General features: G+C 41.2%; 1 protein-coding gene and 1 long non-coding RNA gene across 2 annotated transcripts in view; one reads left to right on the top strand and one right to left on the bottom strand.

Annotated features, from left to right (window-relative positions):
- Nucleotides 1–910: 910 nt before the first annotated feature.
- LOC125895553 (uncharacterized) lies at nt 911–20,244 on the bottom strand. The gene is made up of 3 exons (XR_007450186.1): nt 20,074–20,244; nt 3,833–3,920; nt 911–1,214 (listed from the first exon to the last, which is right to left on the bottom strand). It is a non-coding gene; the product is annotated as an uncharacterized LOC125895553 (long non-coding RNA).
- frmd4ba (FERM domain containing 4Ba) overlaps nt 17,543–21,834 on the top strand; it is a 61,332-nt gene continuing 57,040 nt past the window's right edge. Inside the window, exon 1 of the mRNA XM_049587337.1 lies at nt 17,543–17,769. The gene's annotated coding sequence lies outside the window, so the exon portion shown is untranslated. The remainder of the gene's footprint in view (nt 17,770–21,834) is intronic.

Below are 21,834 nucleotides of genomic sequence, written 5' to 3' on the forward strand. Positions count from 1 at the left end.
TATGTTTGGAGGGAAGTTGGAGCCGGGACAGGCAACACAGAAAGGTACGTATCCTTTTTTATTTTTCTTTCTTTCTTGTTTTTTCACATGTGGCCCTCATCTTTTACTGTATAATGAAAGTGAAGCTGATTTACACAGCTGACATTAGTGTGCTAGAGACTTTGAGTTCTACAGAAGTAGTGTATCCGTAGTAGTAATGTTAGCTAACGTTACTGTAACTAACGTTACTTTCCGGGCCAACCCCGGGTTTCAGTTCAGACGCCTACTTTTCTGAACACTTCTTAATATATAATGCAGAGGTCATGATTATATTATAAACTTATTCATTATAGACTTTTAACAGCTCATATCATAAATAATTTGATATTAGTTTTTGGGTTATGAAATTAAATATTATCTATTAGTGTTTAGAGCTGAACCGCTGTGAAACAATCATGAAATAATGTTTTGTCTGATTTGCCTGCTGTCTATCAGCACTGAGCGCCGCCTCCTCCCATTCAGTCTGTACCGTGGACACAACGCTGCACTGCCCGAGTCTGAGGAGGAGGGCAGAAAAACACTTTTGCTACTCATAATGCATGGGCTGCAATAATCCAAGATCAGAGACTCAACGCAATTATAGGAAATATACACGAGTGGGATAAAAAAATGAAGGTAAAAGTGATGACATCCAGCAAGGACTTTCACTCAATGACGATGATTATGATGATAATAATAAATAATAGCAATGATAATGATAAATAATCTAACACAATACATTCATAAAAATGAAACACAAGAGCCTAACATAGGAAACAGATTATCATTACATTTATATTAAAATCCTAAAAACAAGGAAAATCAAATCAAATAAATCCACCATAAAAACACTTTCAAAACTTCTATTAAAGTTTTTTTAATGAATGTGGTTTTGATATGCTTTACATTTAGTTAAAAGGCACGTGTTAATATTTTGTAAGACAGCCAGGCTGTCATAATTCCTGCATACGCATGGTCTGAGGAAGTTCTAAATTTGTTTGCAGAATTAGGCCCAATGTGTACAGGTCCACAAGAGATGGCAGATTGCAGCTGAAGGTCTTCTCTGCAGACTGGATAATGTGCTGCAGCCTGTTCTTGCTGAAAAATGCTGTCTCTTTATCTTTTTCTCCCTTTGTTTGTCAGGGTCAGCATCGGACAGCCCCACAGAAGAGGATCTGATTCGGAAGTATTTCCATCTAAAGAAAGAGAAGAAAATGGAAATCAATAAAATGTAACACATCTACATAATCTGTCATTTGACTTTATATGAGTCTGCATGGTCATTGGTGTGTCAGCATACCTTCACTGTTTTCTGTTCCTTCTTAGACTTAAAACATGTCTTTGAAAAGAATGTCTTTCTCTCCCTCTCTTTTATTTCCCTAATTTTAAGAAAGGACTCTACACCAGACCTTGCTGCTACAGTGAAAATAAGAAAAGACAGGAATGAGACATTAATTACTCTTTTATTTATTCATTACTCCTTTATTAACTCTTTTTAAAGGGGACTTACCATGCAGTGCATTGCATTGCATGCATACATTTTTCCTCATTACATATATATAATATACATGTATGTATATGATGTTAAAATATCGGCTGCTCATATTATACATGGTCAAAGTTTCAAATAATGGGGTAAAATAAAATACGTAAAAGTAATCCCTGTGAGTAGAAAGCACAAGCCTCAGAGTGCTCTGAATGCCAGCTGATGTCATCTCGCAAGTCCACATATTCCATATTTCATATGCTCACATGCACGTGGTTTCTATAGTTTGTTTCCGTTGCTCCAGAAGAAAAGGAGCAGGACAGAGTAGGCTCATCGGGATCTAAATAGCTTTTGTGGCTTAAACAGTTGTCATCTCTTCACAGCTTAACTTCTTTTTGCCCTCTGCACCTCTGCCCGTTACATTTCTTTTTACACACCACCTCTGCTCTCCCTTTCACCTCTCTCCACCTTCCTCTTATTCAAAAGCCCATCACTGATCAATAAAGTATCCAATCATATGTGGAGACAAGGTTGAAAATAAACTAACGTTAAATGCAATCAAATCCCTGGGGTGTCAGAGAAAGTACGTTAGTTACAGTAACGTTAGCTAACATTACTACTATGGATACACTACTTGTGTAGAACTCAAAGGCTCCAACTTTCCTCCAAACATAACTTTCTTCTTCTCGCTCACTTGTCTGCTTTTTATGTTGATACGTCCATTGTCTGTCTCTTGGGTGGAAGCTCAGCACTGCCATTCCCCCTCCAGAGGCCTGGAGCACTTCCGTTGTATGAGTGTATGCAGTGTTTTCTTTTTGCATTTGTTTTCTTATTTGCAGTGCATTTCAGTATATGCAGCACGTTTCTGTATATGCAGCGTTTTCCAATTTGAGGTGGAAAAACAATGGATACAAATTTTGAATACTTTAGCTTTGGCCATGTTGCCCACCCTGCTTTGTGGTATATTACAGCATTTTGTGACATACTCTCATTTTGTTGCCAGGAGGCAATTAGCCTAGCCTTAAGGTTCTGTGTGACATTCAGGGCATTTATATAGCAGCAAACCAATATTTGCCATGTAAAGTTATAGTTGAGTAATGGCATCCTGAGCATAGAATGAAGTCATGTGGTCTGCTGCAGTTGGTGCTCCAACTGTGCGCACATGTTAGTGCATGTATATCCTACTGGCTAGCTCATCACTGCTGCTGCTTTTTACTGTGCTCATATGGTGGTTAAGGCAGATATTGGCAGGGCGTAGTCATGAAAAGCGTAGTCACGAAAGTGTAGCGCCCACCTCCTGGTTCTCTCCTGGTTAGCACTGTTAGCTCTATCCGCACTATTGCCATTGTTTAGCGCTGTTGAAGTTAGCACCATTAGCTGTTCGCCGCCAGCATAGCCATCACCATGAGACCCATGTCCAGACAAGTCATATGCTCTGAATTACGCATAGAGCCCCTTTAAAGTCAGGTTTCATATACATACATGACGTAAATGAGACAGTTGTGTCCTGCTATTTTATTTCCCTTCTTGTTCCACAGAAAAAAAGTTCTTTGTTCACTTCATCTTTTGCATTAAATTGTTGAACAGATATGAGTTATGTTTTGACACAGTCAATATTCCTGTCATTTTATATGGGTTAGTCACATGTTTCTACCCTTGCTGCACACACTGCATCAATGCCTATTGTATATGAGAGAGTTCATCTGACAGTCAAACATTACTTCAGGGTCTGTGTATAGCAAGAAGTAAAAACTGTTGTAATGATGATGTGGGGCAAAGATAGTATGGGACACAAAACACAGAGCATTAACCACAATAAAAAGAGATATTTTTGTTATGTCTCATATATTACCCAAGGGGAGATTTTGTCTTCGATGTCTGGATGTTCAGGGTTCAGGGTCAGAGAGACTGCATGAGGTGGGAGCTTACAGAGGCAGACTGTCATGCAGCTGGAAGCCATGTCAGACAGGGCTGATCGAGTTGAGGACTCTGTGTGTGTGTGTGTGTGTGTGTGTGTGTTGGCTGCTCCAGAATTTCCAGAAGAAAATTTGGTTGGTGTAAGTGAGTATGTGCTGTTACAAAGAACACAAACAGTTTTTTTCAACAATACAGTTTAGAGAAAACAATACTGTTTTGAGATGATTTTTTAAAATCTGTTTATTGCTATAGCTAAAAAATGCTCACTAGAGGGCGCCAATTGCACGTGAGAGGCCAAGCACTATTGGTGTCCACTTCACTTAAAATTTCAGAGTCAGAATCAGCATTATTTGCTAAGTAGGGCACGTGCGCACATGCAAGACATTTGATTCAGGGTTGTATATATTTTACCTGTAAGTTGAGTGCAGTGTTACAGGGTTGCTTCACAGACATTGTTCCTGGCACTGGACTGGTGTTAACTGTTCATCATAGAAACGGTCTGTGGAAAGAAACTGTTTTTATGTCAGGTTGTTTTGATGTACAGTGTTCTATAGTGCCTACCAGAGGAAAGAAGTTGGAACAGGTTGTGTTCAGGATGTGATGGTCTGCAGTGATATCACCTGCCCATTTCCTGACTTTGGAGGTGTAAATGTCCTGGATGAAGGGCAGGCTGACACCAGTGATTTTTTTTATAGTCCTGACTGTCTGTTTTAGTCTGTTCAGGTCTGGTTTGGTGGCTGATTTGATTCAGTTCTTTGGATTATTTCACTAAAATATTTTTTAAAAATCATTTTTTCACAGTTGCTAATGATTTTCAGTAAGTATTTCTCCTTTTAAGGTATGGAACTAAACTCTGCTGCCTTAGATTTTGAATATTTATTACTCCCACCAAGCAGACACACAGCGTGAGCCACACCATGTTGCCATAGTATGGCACCGATCTTTCCTCCATCGCTTTTGGTGAAATATCTTCAATCTAGAAGTTTCCTGTCTATAAATTTTGAGTAGTTCATTTGATGTGTGTTTTCCCTTCTCAAACTGTTCATATTACTCTTATGAATTAGAGAGGGCTGAAAGGGTAAAACTGCAGTAGATTATTACACAAAAAAAGAAGATGGGATGAGAGATAAGTCTGAAAATAAACAGAAGCTGTCAGAAGGTCCACATGGTGGGCAGTTTCTATCACTACTGACAAGTGGCCTCATTATCGTGGTAAGTCAAATAGTGGTTAGGGTACTCATGTGAAACATAAAAATATAATGTCACAGAAGAAAAAATCTATTAAATGTATTTGTGAAATACTACTTAAAGACTACCAGTAGTTAATAAACTTTATGAAATATTTAAACTTGGGCCTCATTCACTAACGTGCGTAGAAATGATCTTACTATGCACACAAAATAAGTGTGCATGAAGAATTACCATTGGATTTATGATATGTGCACACCAGCCTGTTACATATGTTATATGTTGCATATTAATGTAGCATCAATGTTTATAAAGTAAGCTAGTATTTGCCTAGGTCCAGACTTTTGAATCCACCCACTCCACCCAGTCTGATAAAAAAACAAACATACAAAAAAAAACAACAACCACTGAGCGCCACATTTTGACTCAATTAGTCAATGAGTGCCACCAGAGGGACTAATGCCAGTGTCAAAATGTTGTCAAGCATTGTCAAGCGGTGCAGCAGAGCCAATAAGGAGTAATAACAACAATGGCAAGAGCTGTGGACACAATAGATGCTGCATACCCAGCAAAACAGGCATGTTGGCATGACTATGTATTAGCTGAGTTATAATCTAAAGCAAATAGTCGTAAAATCATCCTAATATGTCACAGAGACGAAGGAATAATGTTCATATAACATACTGATCTCACCGACAACAATAGTACGGCCAGAATATTCGCATTTAAAAAAACAATTTACGGTCCGCAAATCATGTTTATGTTTTGAATTTGTGTTTTGGCCTGTTGCGCCACCCGCCGCCGTCTACCAGTCACACACTCAGTAGAGTCTCAGCATCAGTTACAGTTACGACTGAGCTACAGCAGCACGGCAAGCAGCATTAGCAGTGTCCCGGTACATAGCATTAGCAGCCGGCTCCTCCTCAGCTGTATCCCGGCAGCAGCATTAGCAGTGTCCCGGTACATAGCATTAGCAGCCGGCTCCTCCTCAGCTGTATCCCGGCAGCAGCATTAGCAGTGTCCCAGTACATAGCATTAGCAGCCGGCTCCTCCTCAGCTGTATCCCAGCAGCAGCGTTAGCAGTGTCCCGGTACATAGCATTAGCAGCCGGCTCCTCCTCAGCTGTATCCCGGCAGCAGCATTAGCAGTGTCCCAGTACATAGCATTAGCAGCCAGCTCCTCCTCAGCTGTATCCCAGCAGCAGCATTAGCAGTGTCCCGGTACATAGCATTAGCAGCCGGCTCCTCCTCAGCTGTATCCCAGCAGCAGCGTTAGCAGCAGAGAAGGCGGACTTGCTCAAACCGTCCGCTGGAAAACCCTTAGATCAAGGACGCGGTGACGCAGCCCTGCCACGGCAGCTGCCCGTGGGCAAACAAATCAGTCTCCAGCGTGCCACTGTCCAGCAACCTCGAATCTGTAGGGGAGGGGGGGCGGACACGACGCGCAGCAGTGTTTTGAATTTGAGTGCAGTAACCGTTTTGGCCACATTCTTACATACAGCGCCTTTAAAATGACGTTAGATTTAAGCAGGTGTGTTTGTCTCTAGTGATTGGTTAGGGAATCCTCCTCCCCCACAGAAATTGGTTAGAGAGGATGTAATGTCAGACTGAAGTTGGAAACAGAGTGTAATGAGTTGACAATTCTGTCCAATAGGCAAAGCTAGTACATACGGGAACTGCCCATTGGTTCGACAGCCCATTGGTTCGACATCCCATTGTTCCGACCATATTAAACTCATTGTTCCTAAGTCCGTTCCGAAATCATCATGATGCCCTGTGGTCTGGTTAGGTTTAGGCACAAAAACCACTTGGTTAGGGTCAGGAAAAGATCATGGTGTGGGTTAAAATGAAAAAGAAAGTGACAAACACATAAGCCGTGAGCCTGCTCCGCCTCAAGCCGGTCGCGACGCACCATACGCCCGCCGCGAGCTGTTCAGCACTGCGGACAGTCGGACTAATGGGATGTCAAATCAATGGCATGGACCCGTACATACAATATACACTCATCAGCCACTTCAGTAGATACACCTGTTCAACTGCTCATTAACGCAAATAGCTAATCAGCCAATCACGTGGCAGCAAATCAGTGCATTTAGGCATGTAGACATGGTCAAGATGACCTGCTGAAGTTAAGAAACTGCTGATCTACTGGGTCCGAAAGAGAGAAAATATCCAGTGAGTGGCAGTTCTCTGGGTGAAAATACCTTGTTGATGCCAGAGGTCAGAGGAGAATGGCCAGACTGTTTCAAGATGATAGAAAGGCAACAGTAACTCAAATAACCACTGATTACAACCAAGGTCTGAAAAGACCATGGCCTCTAGTTTCCTGGCGCGGTGCAGGGTGGCGCAGGGTGGCGAACCCGGCGCGGAGCTAGTTTCGAGCAGCTCAACCCGAGGTGCGCTCAGTTTGGTAGTTTGGCAGACCGAGGTGCACTGAGATGGCTGTGGCAGGGCAGCAGGGGGAGGTGTTGACAGATCCAGCTTGGCGCAGTGACAGTTTTGTGCCAAAAGGCTTCGCCGAAGGTGCGCTAAAAGCTCGCCAACTGAAGAGCAGAGCGCAGCCGGTGTAAGTGGAAGTTTGTAGCTATGCCAGTGCGCACGGTGTGCCAAACTTGCAAAATCTGCCTGGCCACACCCAGTTGGCGAAACTAGAGGCCCATCTCTGAACCAACAACACGTTAAAGCTCTAAGCAGATGGGCTACAGCAGTAGAAGACCATACCGGGTGCGACAGTTCACACGGGCTCACCAAAACTGGACAACAGAAGACTGAAACAAAATGTTGCCTGGTCCGATGAGTCTCAATTTCTGTTGCGACATTCAGATGGTGGCGGAAACAACATGAAAGCATGGATCCATCCCGCCTTATATCAAGGTTTCAGGCTGCTGGTAGTGGTGTAATGGTGTGGGGGATATTTTCTTGGCACACTTTGGGCCCCTTAGTACCAACTGAGCATAATTTAAACACCACAGCCTACCTGAGTATTGTTGCTGACCGTGTCCATCCCTTTATGACCACAGTGTACCCATCTTCTGATGGCTACCTCCAGCAGGATAACACACCATGTCACAAAGCTCAGATCATTTCAAACTGGTTCCTTGAATGTGACAATGAGTTCACTGTACTCCAATGGCCTCCACAGTCACCAGATCTCAATCTAACTGAGCACCTTTAGGATGTGGTGGAACCGTAGATTCGCATCATGGATATGCAGCCAACAAATCTGCAGCAACTATGTGATGCTGTGATCATGTCAATATGGACCAGAATCTCTGAGGAATGTTTCCAGCACCTTGTTGAATCGATGCCACAAAGAATTAAGGCAGTCCTGAAGGCAAAAGGGGTCCAACCCATGACTGGCAAAGTGTGCCTTATAAAGTGTCTGGTGACTGTACAAACTCCATATATGAGCTTTTTCAGATTTTTTTAGGGAATTTCTATCATATTTCTGCTTTTCAGCAGTATTTTGAGATTCAGTTCAGCTTTCGGCATTTACATTAGTTATCTGCAGTAAATGCAATTAGCTGGTTACTTAATACATTTGGCCAATGCATTAGTAAATTAATGGTTTTAAATATTGTTATCTATTAAAGTCTTTTGTAAGGAATGTAGTTTTAATATGCCTTGCATTTAGTTAAAAGGTGTGTGTTTACATTTTCTAAGACACCATGTGTGTACACATGGTCTGAGGCCATTCTAAATTTGTTTGCAGAGGACGAATAAGTTCAGTTAATAAAATATTGATGAGTCCTGGGTTAGTGAGTGAAATGTTTGTACACACGGTTTAAGCACAGAGTTTGTATGCAAGCATTGTTTGTCCCCTTGAGCAGAAAAGGAAAGTAGATTAGAAAGAATGAAACAAATTTATGAACAAAGCTGACAAAGGTTTGAGTACAGTATCTTATTTTGTCAGATGTGTCTTCTGGTCGGTTTCACTTTTACAAGTCATTCATCCTTACTCAGCTTCCTGATGACGTGCAATGTCTTTCCGGCTCTGTCCTGATTATCCACAACCATGTAAAGGTTTAAATTCTCCCACAGTGTGATCACACTGTGTTTTGAGACAAGCAGCCAAGGATAAAGTCAGAGTCACGAGACTTGATTGCCTAGAAACTACACATCTCACTACAGTAGTCCTACACACTTTGTGCAGTCTGCCCTTTAGTTCTCACTGCATGATAACCTGATTACACAGAGACAACGTGAGGAGTCAGGACACTTGAGGACACCGACTCAAGGTCCCCTCAGCAGCTATACAAGGCAAAGTCACACAGGGGACTACACACGTGACTGGTTCTGAAAACAAAGGCTGACACATGTCTGGGCAACATACAGTATTTCGGAGCAGAATAAGGCAACTGTAAGATGTGATTTCATTTAAATGCTTAGAGTTCAATAATAGTTACTGCTTGATTTGGTGTAAAAAAATGATTTTTGTTGAGCCCATTTTTTTATTTCACACACACTGTGTGCCTCAGACTGAGTTGAATATTGGAACAAAGTTCATTGTTAACAGGATAAGCCCCGAAGAAAGTCCTCCAGACAAGGCATCAAATCCTTTAATGGTTTTCTCTAGAGCACATTTTAAGTTGTGATTCCTCCATATCCAGCACGGAGCTGAACTCCAAAAAATCCCTGCAGTTTTCAGTACCAGATGTTTTCAGGTGGCTTCCCTCCAACAAGTCTTGGCATGTGTCCCGATGGTGAACTTTTTACAGATAATTTCATATGTTGATGTGGTTTAGTTTCAGAGGGTCTTCTGATTATAAACTTTAGTGTCTGTGATAAATATCATGTTATCGTATTGTATATTTGTTTAAATCATTACATCAGCTTGATTTTTCTGTGATAGCTATTTAGTCAAATCCAGGCTGATACTGCTAGTGTGGGTTGTAATGATTCAACATAGTAAAATCTGAGCAGCATGACAGAGTCTGTGGACACGTCACCCTGACCGCTGGGGGTGATGCAACTTTGGCCTAGGTGGTGTATTATAAAGTGTACAGGAAATACTCTGTGTTCTTGTTTCTCAAGTAGGTAAGCAATTGACCTATGGCTAAGCCACGCCCCCCTCCACTCACTCAGACAAAATATCAACATTAAGTGACCAGGCGCTATGGCAGGTGCCACAGTACACGGCATTTCTCAGGAGAGAATTGATGATTTTTAGAGACGTAACGATCAGATGTCATTGAGAAGTAACCAAAAGGGCCTAAATTACGCATTGGAGGGATATATTAATCATTGTCAATGAAGAAGGTCAATGAAAAGCTTAAATTACAAGCCAAAATTTACAGGTTGCAGTGTAAGCGTGATAAACCGCATCTTGTTGCCATCACCATCAAAGACAACAAGATAAAGGATCAGCAATGTTCCACTGAAGTTAAGGTTTTTGGCTCAGAATATGAGAAAAGAATAACGGCCTTTTTACCATCTTTACCAAGAGTGTCTCTCCGTTAGTTTGGTGCTACAGTATTTACACTGAATCATTCAGCATAACGTTTGCCAACCTTTGTTATCTCTGCGATTATAGATAAATTAATGAAGCTAAGCTCCAGAAGTTAACGTTAGCTTAACTAGAGCCCTTTGGACAACAGCTAACAATGATGTACGATCACCAAAGTACAAAACTAGAACAAAACAGGCTAATGAACTCCTAGCAAACAAGGTGACATGATGAACATTGCAGCTAGGAGCTAACGTTAGGCTAACTTCAGCTAACGTTAGCTAGAGATGTTAAAGATAACTTTATATTTCTTTCCAGCAAAGTGACAATATGTTGCCTCAAACACAATGTTGTCTTACCTTAAAACAGATGAGGACATCATTGTTAATCTTATTCACATTGAGTTGATGTTGTGGTCTACCTATTGCACAACTTTATCCAAAGGAAACACTTTTCTCAGTTGAGATGTGGTTAAGGAAATGGTAAAAAATACACCCTGTCGCCCAGCCTCTCAGGATACCTTGTGTCGGTGTTGCATGTACCCCATGCACACCATTTGACCATTTTTAAACTTCAAATCTCAGTAAAAGCTCATAAAACTGAATGAAACTGAAACTGACTTTCTGTAATGCATTTCAATGAACGTCCAGGCAGAGAATGTCCGAGTGTCTGGGAATGGCTATACACACTGTAGGCGGCAGTAGCTCAGTCCATAGGGACTTGGGTCGGGAACCGGAGGGTCGTCTGTTCGAGTTCCCGTTCGGACCAAATATGGAGCGTGGACTGTGGCTGGAGAGGTGCCAGTTCACCTCCTGGGGCACTGCCGAGGTGCCCTTGAGCAAGGCACCAAACACCCCCCAACTGCTCAGGGCGCCTGACCAAGGCAGCCCCTCACTCTGACATCTCTCCACTTTGTGCATGTATAGGTCCTGTTTGTGCATGTGTGTGTCTTTCTGACCTGTGTGTTAATGACAAAAAGAGTGAAAAAATTGAATTTCCCCTATAAAATTTAAATTGTCTCATAGCGTCTGAGGGCGGGGTTTAGCCATAGGTCAATTGTTAGTGGAAAAGCACACGAAGAGGATCAAAGCGTATTCTCACCTAACCTACATTACGTGCAATGGCAAGGGGCATGCTATTAGCTAGTTTTAGCATTAGCTAATGCTAGGTAGATACAGTTTATAAAGTTTTTTACTGCTAGTCATTGTGTTGTGTGCTAGAAATGATAACACTACTTCTGTGTCAAGTTGAAAATGTTTGAAAATTTCTTTCAGATTTATGTGATAAAGTTGCCACTGTAATTTTTTTAATGATGTTTAGATGGGGGACAGTAAGGGCCATGGCAAAACCTTCAACTCTTGCCTGTTAAGGGAATCTTGTGGGTTTTGAGGCGTGTTTAGGATCATTGTCCTGCTGCAGAAGCCATTCCCTCTTCATCTTCAGCTTTTTTACCGATGGTGGGATATTTGCTTCCAGAATTTGCTGGAATTTAATTGAATCCATTCTTCCCTCTACCTGTTCCCATAACTCTACTATCTCATATATTACATTTTAAATTATTAAAACATATTTAAATTCATATATTTATTTATATTTAACTGCCACTGCACATGGATTGTGGGTTGTATCAAGAACATTTTACACATAAACATACTCCTGCCCCCAGTTTTTCAAGAAAATTGTCTTAATTTTCACAAGAAGGTGTGGGGGAGGGGTAACACATGGTAAATAACTACTTAATTAATTCACCATGACCTGGAAAATACTAAAGACACACTGAAATGACCAAGCTATCAAGAAGAATGAGGACTGGTGGTCGGGGGACAACAGCACAACAGATGACCTGCTTCAAGGTCTGATGAGAGATGGGATGGATGGGTCAGTGCTCACTTATTGTTGATGTTACTTATTGTCATCTATCCTTTGTTTATGTCAAGCTATTCATGAATGCATAAAGTTTGCTTTAAAGGGAAGCATGAAAGTTGGCCAGGGCTAATGTCTGTCAAAGCACAAAAGAAGATGACATTACCAGTCCATCAAGGTCAAGGCTGATGGGAAGGGGGCAGAGTTAATCTGTCCTGGAGGGGGTGGGGGCAATCTGCAACTAAAGACTCAGAAGACAGGATGCACATTGACAATGGGCCAGTGACTCTGGGACAGTGTGTCAGTCAGGGGCCGCTCTCAGGAGGGTAGACCTCTCCATGTTAACATCTGTTCCAAAGCACAACATAATCCCCTTGTATTTAAAATTCATCGTTTCCTCCTTCTGCACAAACAAAGCTCCCCTCTTAGACTGTTTGCATTCTCTGGTATCCTTAATTGTTTAACATTAACTACAGATCTGTGGTTTTGTTAAATTGTATTAAATAAATGACCAACATTTTCTGATAATCATCTGAGAAATGAAGTATCTAGCACATCTAACAAGATGTAAATAAAAGCTTTGCTCACTGGATCATGTCTGGATTTTTTTGTGTTCATATTTTTCTGTAATTAATTTGTACTTTTGCACTATATAAACCAAACCCCAACGAATACTGCATATATTTCATTCTCCATTATCACTCAGTAATGCAATGCTGTCTTTGTATTATCATAATGAGAGTATAGCTGATAAGAAGTGTCATCAGAACAATAGCTAGTAGGCTAATCTCAGTAGGAGCTGAGGCCAGGCAGAGATTTGGTGTGCATGTGGTGGTGGTGGTGGGGGGGGCGTACTTGGTGCACACATGGCACCGGGGTGAGCCTAATCACGGGCTAGCAGAAATCCTCACAAATGGGGAGGGGGATGGGGGCTGTCCCAGGGGTGACTCATTTAGATTTCGAAGAAAGCATTTTGTTCCAGTAACACACTCGGCCTTTGCCCAGACATGAAGCTTCATCTTTTCTTTCTTTTTCTTTTTCTTTTTTTATTGTTGCACAGCTGAGATAGCCGAGGAAACGTCACCTTGTAGCTGCCCTGACACTTGGTTCAACTGGTTTATAATAAAGTGGACAGTTTCATTCCTCCCATTTCCTTGCTCCTGCAGTTTCTGTGGATTACCGGGCTTTTCCATTGTTCAGCCTGTCATGAAGCCACAACAGTGTGGCACTCCTTTCCTTCCCCTTACTGTGCAGTCACTGGAAAATCTACGGTGTGTCTGCATGGTACATATAATGTTCTAACAAACCTGTAAAGCCATCCTTGTAACCCACAATGATTATGACTTCAAGAGACAACTTGTCTGGGTACATTTTTTTCTTTTATAGTATAGATAGATAGATAAATAGATAGATAGGACTATAGAATATATAGGACAGTATACCCACCTCCCTTTTAGTAACCTATCCATCTACCTTGTAGTACACCTACCTCATCAACAACCACGACACCACTGAAAACAGCGTAATACTGTCACCCGTTTGGAGTGGTCTTTCTTTTTAACTGGTAAATTAAGTCCAAATTTTTTCTCTCTTTTAGCTCTGTTTTTGGTCTCCACCAACAACCTACAGCCCTGTCTCTGAGAAATTCAGCATGTTCTCATTCTGAGCTCGTCAAATAGCTGCTTTGTCAGTGATGTGGGTGTTGGATAGCGACACACAAAAGCACCTTTCGCAGCGGTATAATACGCACTGGGTGGCAGCACTTGTAAACACAGTGATCACAAACCCAAGTCATCAAATACCAGCGCTATGTCAGTGTACGTCCACGTAAGATAACAACACGCAAAGGCACCTTCTGCAGAGTTATGACACACATCAACCGCCATCAGTAACAGTGTAATGAATGTAGCTGGAAAGCCCAGAGAGAGGTTGGAGGGGAGGTGGATAGGTCCAACAAACCTGAAACTTTCACTCAAGAGCTGTCTGTTAATTTCTTCTTCTTCTTTGTTTGTCTTCTTTTGTTGCACAAGGAAATAATCATAAAAAAGGTGTTTACTGACATTGTAAGTTTATTTTGAAAAAGACTATATGCATTTAAGAAGCAGAAACTTCACAGTTCCTGTGAAAACAGAAGTGTACTTTGAAAAGACACGATGCATGTAACAAACATAAATTGACACAGCGTCCTTTATGTCAACAACAGATGCAGGAGGCTTCCTAGCACATCATCTGTAGACCCGCAAGACCACAGACAAAGCAGGGATCTTGACAAGGTGAGATGAGAATGCATTGAGAAATTATACTCATATTCACTTAATTCAATAAAGGGTGAAACATAATGCAGAGCGAATTATGTTTTCTATGAATATAATGAGGAAATGTTGATACTTAATGTACCCAGCAAGTCACAAAACTTTTGATACTGAACATACTAACAAAATGTTCTCTGGCTATGTATTTCAGCGTTTTTCCACCAAAATAAGCTATTTTGGAATACACTACCCACTCATACATTTTTTTTTTTTTTTTTTTACTTTGCTTTAACATTAAACCAAAATCATGACATTTCCGTAACCTTAACCAAAGTTCTTTTGTTGCCTTAACCTAAGACAGGAGTCTAGACACAAACCCAGGGTTCTGGTGTCAAAATCCTGCATTTTGTACACCCGCCATCCTCCCCAAACAACTCCTTATGATGCGTACATGGTACATAAATGTAGTATTTTGTTACACTAAAGAAATGCTGTCTCTGAACATAGTCCAGACAGTGATTACACTGCCACAACAGCATAATTAAGTAAGTAATTTGATAACATACAGGTTTAATTTCTAGGAGAGAGGATCGACTCCTGAGGGAAATATCTCGCTCTTTAGCTGCTTAATGCTTCACAATGTTTACCAGCTGGTCTCATTTAATGTGTCTGCAGGTAATGTGCAGTGGGGTTTATCAAAGCTTTTTCTTCATGGATAAGGCAGCTATGCTACTGCTGCTGGAAATGACACAGATGAGAGCTGTGAGAGTGAACCAAAACAAAAAGCTGCAGCTGCAAAATAAAACAAGGACTCTAAAATGCTCTGTAGAGTCAGGTGCTAATTCTGTGTGGGTTTGGCACAAGAAGAGATCCCTTTTACATTACACATGGCTGTACGATACATTGTTAATACCCCTTTTCCACCCAAATTAGTGCGTATATGGGTTTTTTAAACATGGGTAAACCTGCTAAAAAAATACACTGTAGACTCTTTGTCCATTACCAGTAGTGCAGACAAGCATGCATTCCTGTTTTCTTTGTTTGTTTGTTGTTGTTTGTTTACTGTGTTTCACATTTGGTATCACGGACAGGCTGGAAAACAGGTTAGTAAACAGCAGAAAGCAGCTTGGAGGTCAGTGAAAATGTTACGGTGGCTACTTATTTTTATATTTTCCTTACTTATTCAGTCTGTCTTTCAAACTCAGTTTAGACTACTTTAGAACAATGTTTGAGTGCTGCTTGGGTAGAGATAGACAGTATTTTGAGGTGGCACACCATTGCATCATGCCTGTCAAGGAGCTAAAATTAGCACGTTAACTTGGGTGATGTATTTCCATCAATTACGATCAAAGACGGAGCAGATAAATAGCCATGCCATTCGTAACCTTTAAAAGCCCGATGTTAGCAGGTCATAGTGAGTTTTTTGTGAAAGGGGAAAGGGGGCTTAATAGAGAGGTGAAGTTTTTTATTTTTTTAAACTGTTTTTTTTTTCCATTTAAATTGTGCTATGAATTACACATGTAACATTTGTCGATTTAAAAGATCATTTTTACAAGTCAAGAAAGTCACAGTTTGATATAGGTTTGTTGTTATACCATTTAGTTATGTGTGAAAAACTCAGCTCAGTAAACCATATTACTCATCTTGTACAATTAGGCTACGTAACTAACACCAGTTAGCTAGTTAGGTTACTCAGCTATGTTCCATGTACAGTGTAACTGTATCTTACCTGCTGGATAAAACACATCAGGTAAGATACAGTACCTGATGTGTTTTATCCAGCAGGTATTATACAGTTACACAGCAGCTCTTTGTCTTCTTTTTGAGAACCAAAGGAATGAGCAAGACCATATTGCTCATGTGGGTAACTCTATATCGAAACGGCATTATAGCGTCAGGGTATCACATTCACACTCAGACCTTGTCACATAAAGTTCTGCTCGTTACATGCATCGTCTTTTTTCAAAATATACTTCTGTTTTCACAGGAAATGTAAAGTTTACATCAAGTCTCTTTCAAAATAAATACACTACATTGGAACAACATCACAAATTGACGTCTATTTTCCTTTAACTACAAACGCACGTTACGTTTTGCCAGCACTCACACATAGATGGGTTTAGTCAACAAAAGCATGTGGCTGGGTTTAGGAAAAAAGAACAGGAATTTGCTTTAGAATCTTATGGGAAGTGAACACTGGCCTCCCAGGTGAAGGTCTGTTAGACCCTTCCACTACACCTCCCACCTACCCTACTTGGACTTTCGCCACCTTAACTTTCGTTCTTGTCCCGCCACGTTCCCCTCTGATGCCAGCTGCATATCATGCCAACATGAAAGGACAGCTTTTTTCATCAGTGTCTGACACCAGAAGTCACTGCCCAAGCACTGGATTTCAATGACTTCGGAGTGAGACGGGGTTGTTCAGTGAGAGACAAAGCTATGACATAACTGCAACTTCATTTGAACTACCTATTTTCACAGCCTTTACTTCAACAGTTGTACAATGGACTGCAACTTTCTTGACATGTGAAATTAACTTTCAAATTGACAAACATCGTTGGCAGGCAACACATTCTCACTCCAACCACATAACATCATAACAACATTTGGTCTCAGACTTTCCACATGAGACCGGGTGTGTGCAGGCTTACAGTTCAAAGGTGATCAAAAAACAATTTTTCTCTTGCCATTAACGACCAATATATTTTTACCTCAAAAAAGTCCCATGGTGATTTGCTGGAAGGGAAGGGACTTCACCTCTATGTAAACATATTGGTACAGCTTGAAAAATACTTTAAGCTATATAAGTCAGAGTTCATGATGATGGGCCATTTTACCACCCAAAGCTCCTTCTCAGCTAAAATATATGCAAATCTAGCCTCATAATTCAACAATGGAAAACAAATAACATTTTTCTAACATTGTAAAATAATACCCCACAGTAGGTCTCTGCTTTATCACTGCATAAATACATTGTGCATATGTCCTATAAAGGGCACATTAGACATTTCAGACACAGTAATAGATAAAGACAGTCGACATGTAGTGTGCACAGTGTAATATTTGTGTGAACGGACATGTTTCCTACCAGTTAATCTATACACGGGTTAAACTTCCATAATGCAATGTAAACCTTAAACTATAACACACAGGATAAAATGAGAAATTGTTGAATGACCATTTCGCCTGATCTCTTTAGCCAGCGCTCCCCAGTTGGCCAACAGCCGTGTTGCGCACTGAGGCAGCGGCAGAGGGGGATTCATCTGTCCCATCCTGACTGTGTGGACGGCAGCGGGGAAGAGGAGGAGGAGGAGGAGGAGGAGGCGGAGAGTGTGGATGGATGGGACTGACTGACTGACTGTGTGGAGTGCGGGAGACGAGGTTATTATGCCGAACAGGCAGCTGCTTCCCTTCCTGGACTTTTCAGCTCGGTCTCTGATGAACTCTGCAGAACCAACTCTTCTTCCCTCGCGAACCTCTTATTCAGTGTTAGTCCGCTTTTAGGGAGAGAGGTGGATTTATCTGACTGACCCGGTGCCGGCTGACGCGCTGCGCGCAGACAATAAGTGGGAGCGATCAGATCACAACAAAAGACATAAGGTGAGAAACGAGTCATTTCCATACAACAGAACAATTCAGAGCTTATGTGGCATTTATCTTTTGTTTTAGAACAACATCCTGTTCTGTGATCACCTGTAGCAGCTTTACTGGCAGGTTCGTTTTGTTATCTTGCATTTTTAATAACTTGCACACTTATTTCTCCAAGGCTTGGGCACTTTAAACGTGTATTTGCGTTATTTGTCGACTTTAAATGCTCTGTTTTATGCAGCATTTCTATGGAGAAACGTCGTTTGTGCTCATTATTACTCACTTCATCCAAAACACCGCTCATATGCTCTGAGTAGAAATGGACGCACGCCTCCTGTAAACATACATGTGTTTTACTTGCCCTCTGTTACCTGAATGTCAGCTACTGTTGACATGTCAGCATGTGTGCTTTGCTGATCAGAAACTTCTACTGGAGTTGTATTGGTTACTTTTAGAACAGTTAAGGCACATTGACAGGAGACTGTGGACACATTATGCACCTTAAACTGAAAGAATGGGAGGAAAGTACTTCTGTGATGTTTTTAAAGTAAAAACTGAATCTTCTGTCTGCTTTGGCTCTGTGGTCAGCCAGTCTGCTCTCCTCTGTGTGAATATCCTGTTTCCTGGACAAAACAAACAATGGGGAGGCAGGCATATGATATCCTGTATGGGTCTTGTGTGTGTGTGTGTGTGTGTGTGTGTGTGTGTGTGTGTGTGTGTGTGTAATGCTGAGGTTGGCAAACAACACGATGAACACTTTCATACAGAGCTCTAAAAATACACATTATACATATAAAGTAATGTGTTCTGACACACAGCAGCACTGGCGTGAGGAAACCCTGTGACATGAGTCGTGTGAGTGATACAGAACAAAGGCCCAGGGCTGGTTTGTGTAGGTGACATTATTGAATTTGCACCCCATGAGAGCAACATGTGCTGTCTCTCTTTCTTTCTGACACAGAGACAAACTGCAAAGGCAGCGCTGCTTTGTGTTGACTTTAGTCTGGGATGTTCAGCTGCTTTTAATGGGGTCAGCGCTTCCGATTCAATAAAGCTATTAACCACCACAGAATATTCCAACGCTGCTGCTTGGCTCGGTACAGATAAAAGTGATTTGCCAATCAGGGTCCATTAATGACCTTATCCATATAGGCGGCCTATGAAAGAGTAAACAGGATTAAAGCCCACATCCAGTCAACCTGTGGAGTGTGACCTGAGCTGACGGTGTGTTCCCACCTCTCCTCAAAGCCTCTGTTTTGTGTTAAAAGTTGTTCATCAGCATTTTTCTTTTCCTTTCCCACACACATCTTGATTATTACTCTTCTCACAGAGATTTGAATGAGAGCATTTTGTCAGTTAGGCTATGTGATACTGTTGTCATGCAGGTTCACACAATTCAACACTTCTGCTGGAGAGCAAGTTCCTGCCAGACTGGTTCTGACAACAGATTTCCTCTGCTGAGAAAGATCAAACTCTTGATCAAAGTCTGGCATGTGACAGGTGGGAATGTGCTGTTTTGATGTACAGGTAACAGTATCAGTTAATGTACATGTTTTATATAAAGAAAATGAACCTATATCAAGCAGACTGGTGTCTGAAGGTGCTTCATGGGAGAAAGTCCCTGGCATGCAGTTTGTTCAGAATCAAAGCAGAAGAGAGACACTACATTAAAAGATACAATACATGAAAACTTAAAGGGGTACTGCAGAGATTTTAGTATTGCACCTACATAAAGTTGAGGGACTCACAAGGAACAGACTTTAAAAAAAACAACAACAATCAAAACTGAAGCAGCAGAGGCCAGAAAATCCTGACCTTTAGCCTCACTATAAGCCAAGCTCCACACAAAACCACTGGATCAGTTTAGCCCTCTTGACATCATCAGAGTGAGACTTTGGAGTGTTCCCTCCAGAGCACAGTGTCCTCCACAGAGGACATTGTTGTAAAATTGTTGGAATGCATCTTTAAGTCAAGATGATAACTGCTGAACAGCAGTCATTGCTAAATGCTAAATTCCTGTTAGCTAAACAGTAATTTAGGCCACATCCACACTAATACATTTTTGTTCTAATACACATAACTATTGCTACATATACGCTTTGTATCCATACTTCTCTGGCGTTTTACAGTCTCTAAAATGCAGACCTTTGAGTGCTGATCTCATTTTAGTTTGAAAACTTCAGGGTTGCGTCTCAGTCTGGACGGACGGAAACAAAGACTTTTGAAAAAATTGACACAGACACCCACTTTCGCTTCCCGATGGGTCTTATAAGTCACGACACGTCAAGCTAAAACATTATAGCTCGGTCTTCATACCTTTTGTGATTTGGTCCTTCTTGTGTAGTTGTTCCTTTTCCATCGCCATGGCTTCCTACGGCGATGGATAATACTCCCGGTGCTGCTCTAATATGCCACGGGATTTTCTTTGTAACAACTCCCAATCTGTTTTCCACTGCCTTGACTGCCATATACTCGTGTTACTTTCAGTAGCAGATCCACCTCATCGTTGGTCTGAGTAAAGAAATATCTGGTCTTACTTTTCACTTTTTTCATAGCATGTTCTGAAACTAGGCAATCAACCACAAAGTAGACAATCTGCTTCCTGTTTATACTGGCACACGCATGTCCAGTGTATGTGAGTCATTTGATATCCGTTTTCTGGAGCGTTAGTAGAGATTATTTCTGACATGGTGCTAAAACACTCGTGTGTACACAACGAAAACATATTAGTGTGGCTTAGGGTTGTCAAAAATATCGATTTGTCGATATATATGGTGAATATTTGAAACGGTTTCAATATTCATTTTTGCAGTATTGATACACTGCTACTAACCACGGAAAGAAAAGTCAAAAGAGTCAAAACTCTATGCCCTTATATCAGTTACCCCTGTGGTATCAAAAATGGTAAAGAATATCAGTATTTTCAAGGTATTGTATCGCAGTTAGAATTTCCGGTATTATGACAATTATTATGATAACAGTAGTGTGGATGTGGCCTTAGTATTTATGGAGAATGCTAAGCTATTGTTAAAATTAACACAATAAGAAAAGTAGCAAATCTGAAAAAAGTCATTTCTTCTCTTTTAAGTTCCATAGTAAGCAAAAAGATGTCACATTACTCCTTGATAGACAGATGATGTCTCAGTGCAAGGCAAAAAAACAGTGCATTGCATTTGTCAGAGGTGGAAAACATGGAGGTTGTGGATTGGCACTTTAATGTATGTAAACAGGCCTGCTGCTGGAGGCCAATTTCAGGGGCAGGCACTGGAGTGTTTTCTAGATAATGTGTTTGTGGGTCAACTCTAATCAATAGACTTAGCAGTGGAAATCAATTTGGATCCAGTCCAGAGGGGGCAACTAAATGAAGAGGCTGCTGAGTGTGTTTAGTAAAAGGATTTGCTCCAAAAAGTTTTACCACAAATGTCTCAGTGCTCCTGTGTTTGCTGTAAATGTCCTCAGTGGTTCCAGAGCCCCCTGTAACATAATCACTGCAAACACAGTTCACACTGAAAGTTGTGTCAACAGGAATCTGTTCCTCATTGGCAGCTCAGCAGAGTACAGGCACTACATCTCCTTTTCTTGTTTCATGTCTGCTTTGTCTCCTCAGACAGGACATCCTGAGTAAAACAAAGAGTCTGGGCCTTAGTCTCACATGCAAAGCACAGACATTGTGAAATGTCCTGCATTCATTGTGCTTTCCAAAATTTACGATACACGAAATACAACGTGTGGAGGGTTTTATGAGACAAAAATAATGTTGTGTTTTGTTTGATTTTGAGAGATTCGGTCCTTTAATGTGGTGCTGTGGTGAATAATGATGTTCAGGGTTGGTTTGTGTGTTTATTCCCCTTCAGAATACATCAGAAAACACTAGTGTCAGCCCTGGAGACTGGCTCTCAGCTGGTTACGGACTCCTCTGGGAGCTGGTTTCCATATCATTTAGATGAAAGAGACTGCATTAAAACAAGCTCCAATCTGTTTAAGGACAGACACTTGCCAGTTTGTGGACAGATTCCCCTCAAAATGCAGCGCTCAAACCCACCTCCTTATGAATTATTTAAAAAATGTGCACAAGGA

The sequence above is a fragment of the Epinephelus fuscoguttatus genome, linkage group LG1, assembly GCF_011397635.1.
Source record: "Epinephelus fuscoguttatus linkage group LG1, E.fuscoguttatus.final_Chr_v1".
Lineage (NCBI taxonomy): Eukaryota > Metazoa > Chordata > Actinopteri > Perciformes > Serranidae > Epinephelus > Epinephelus fuscoguttatus.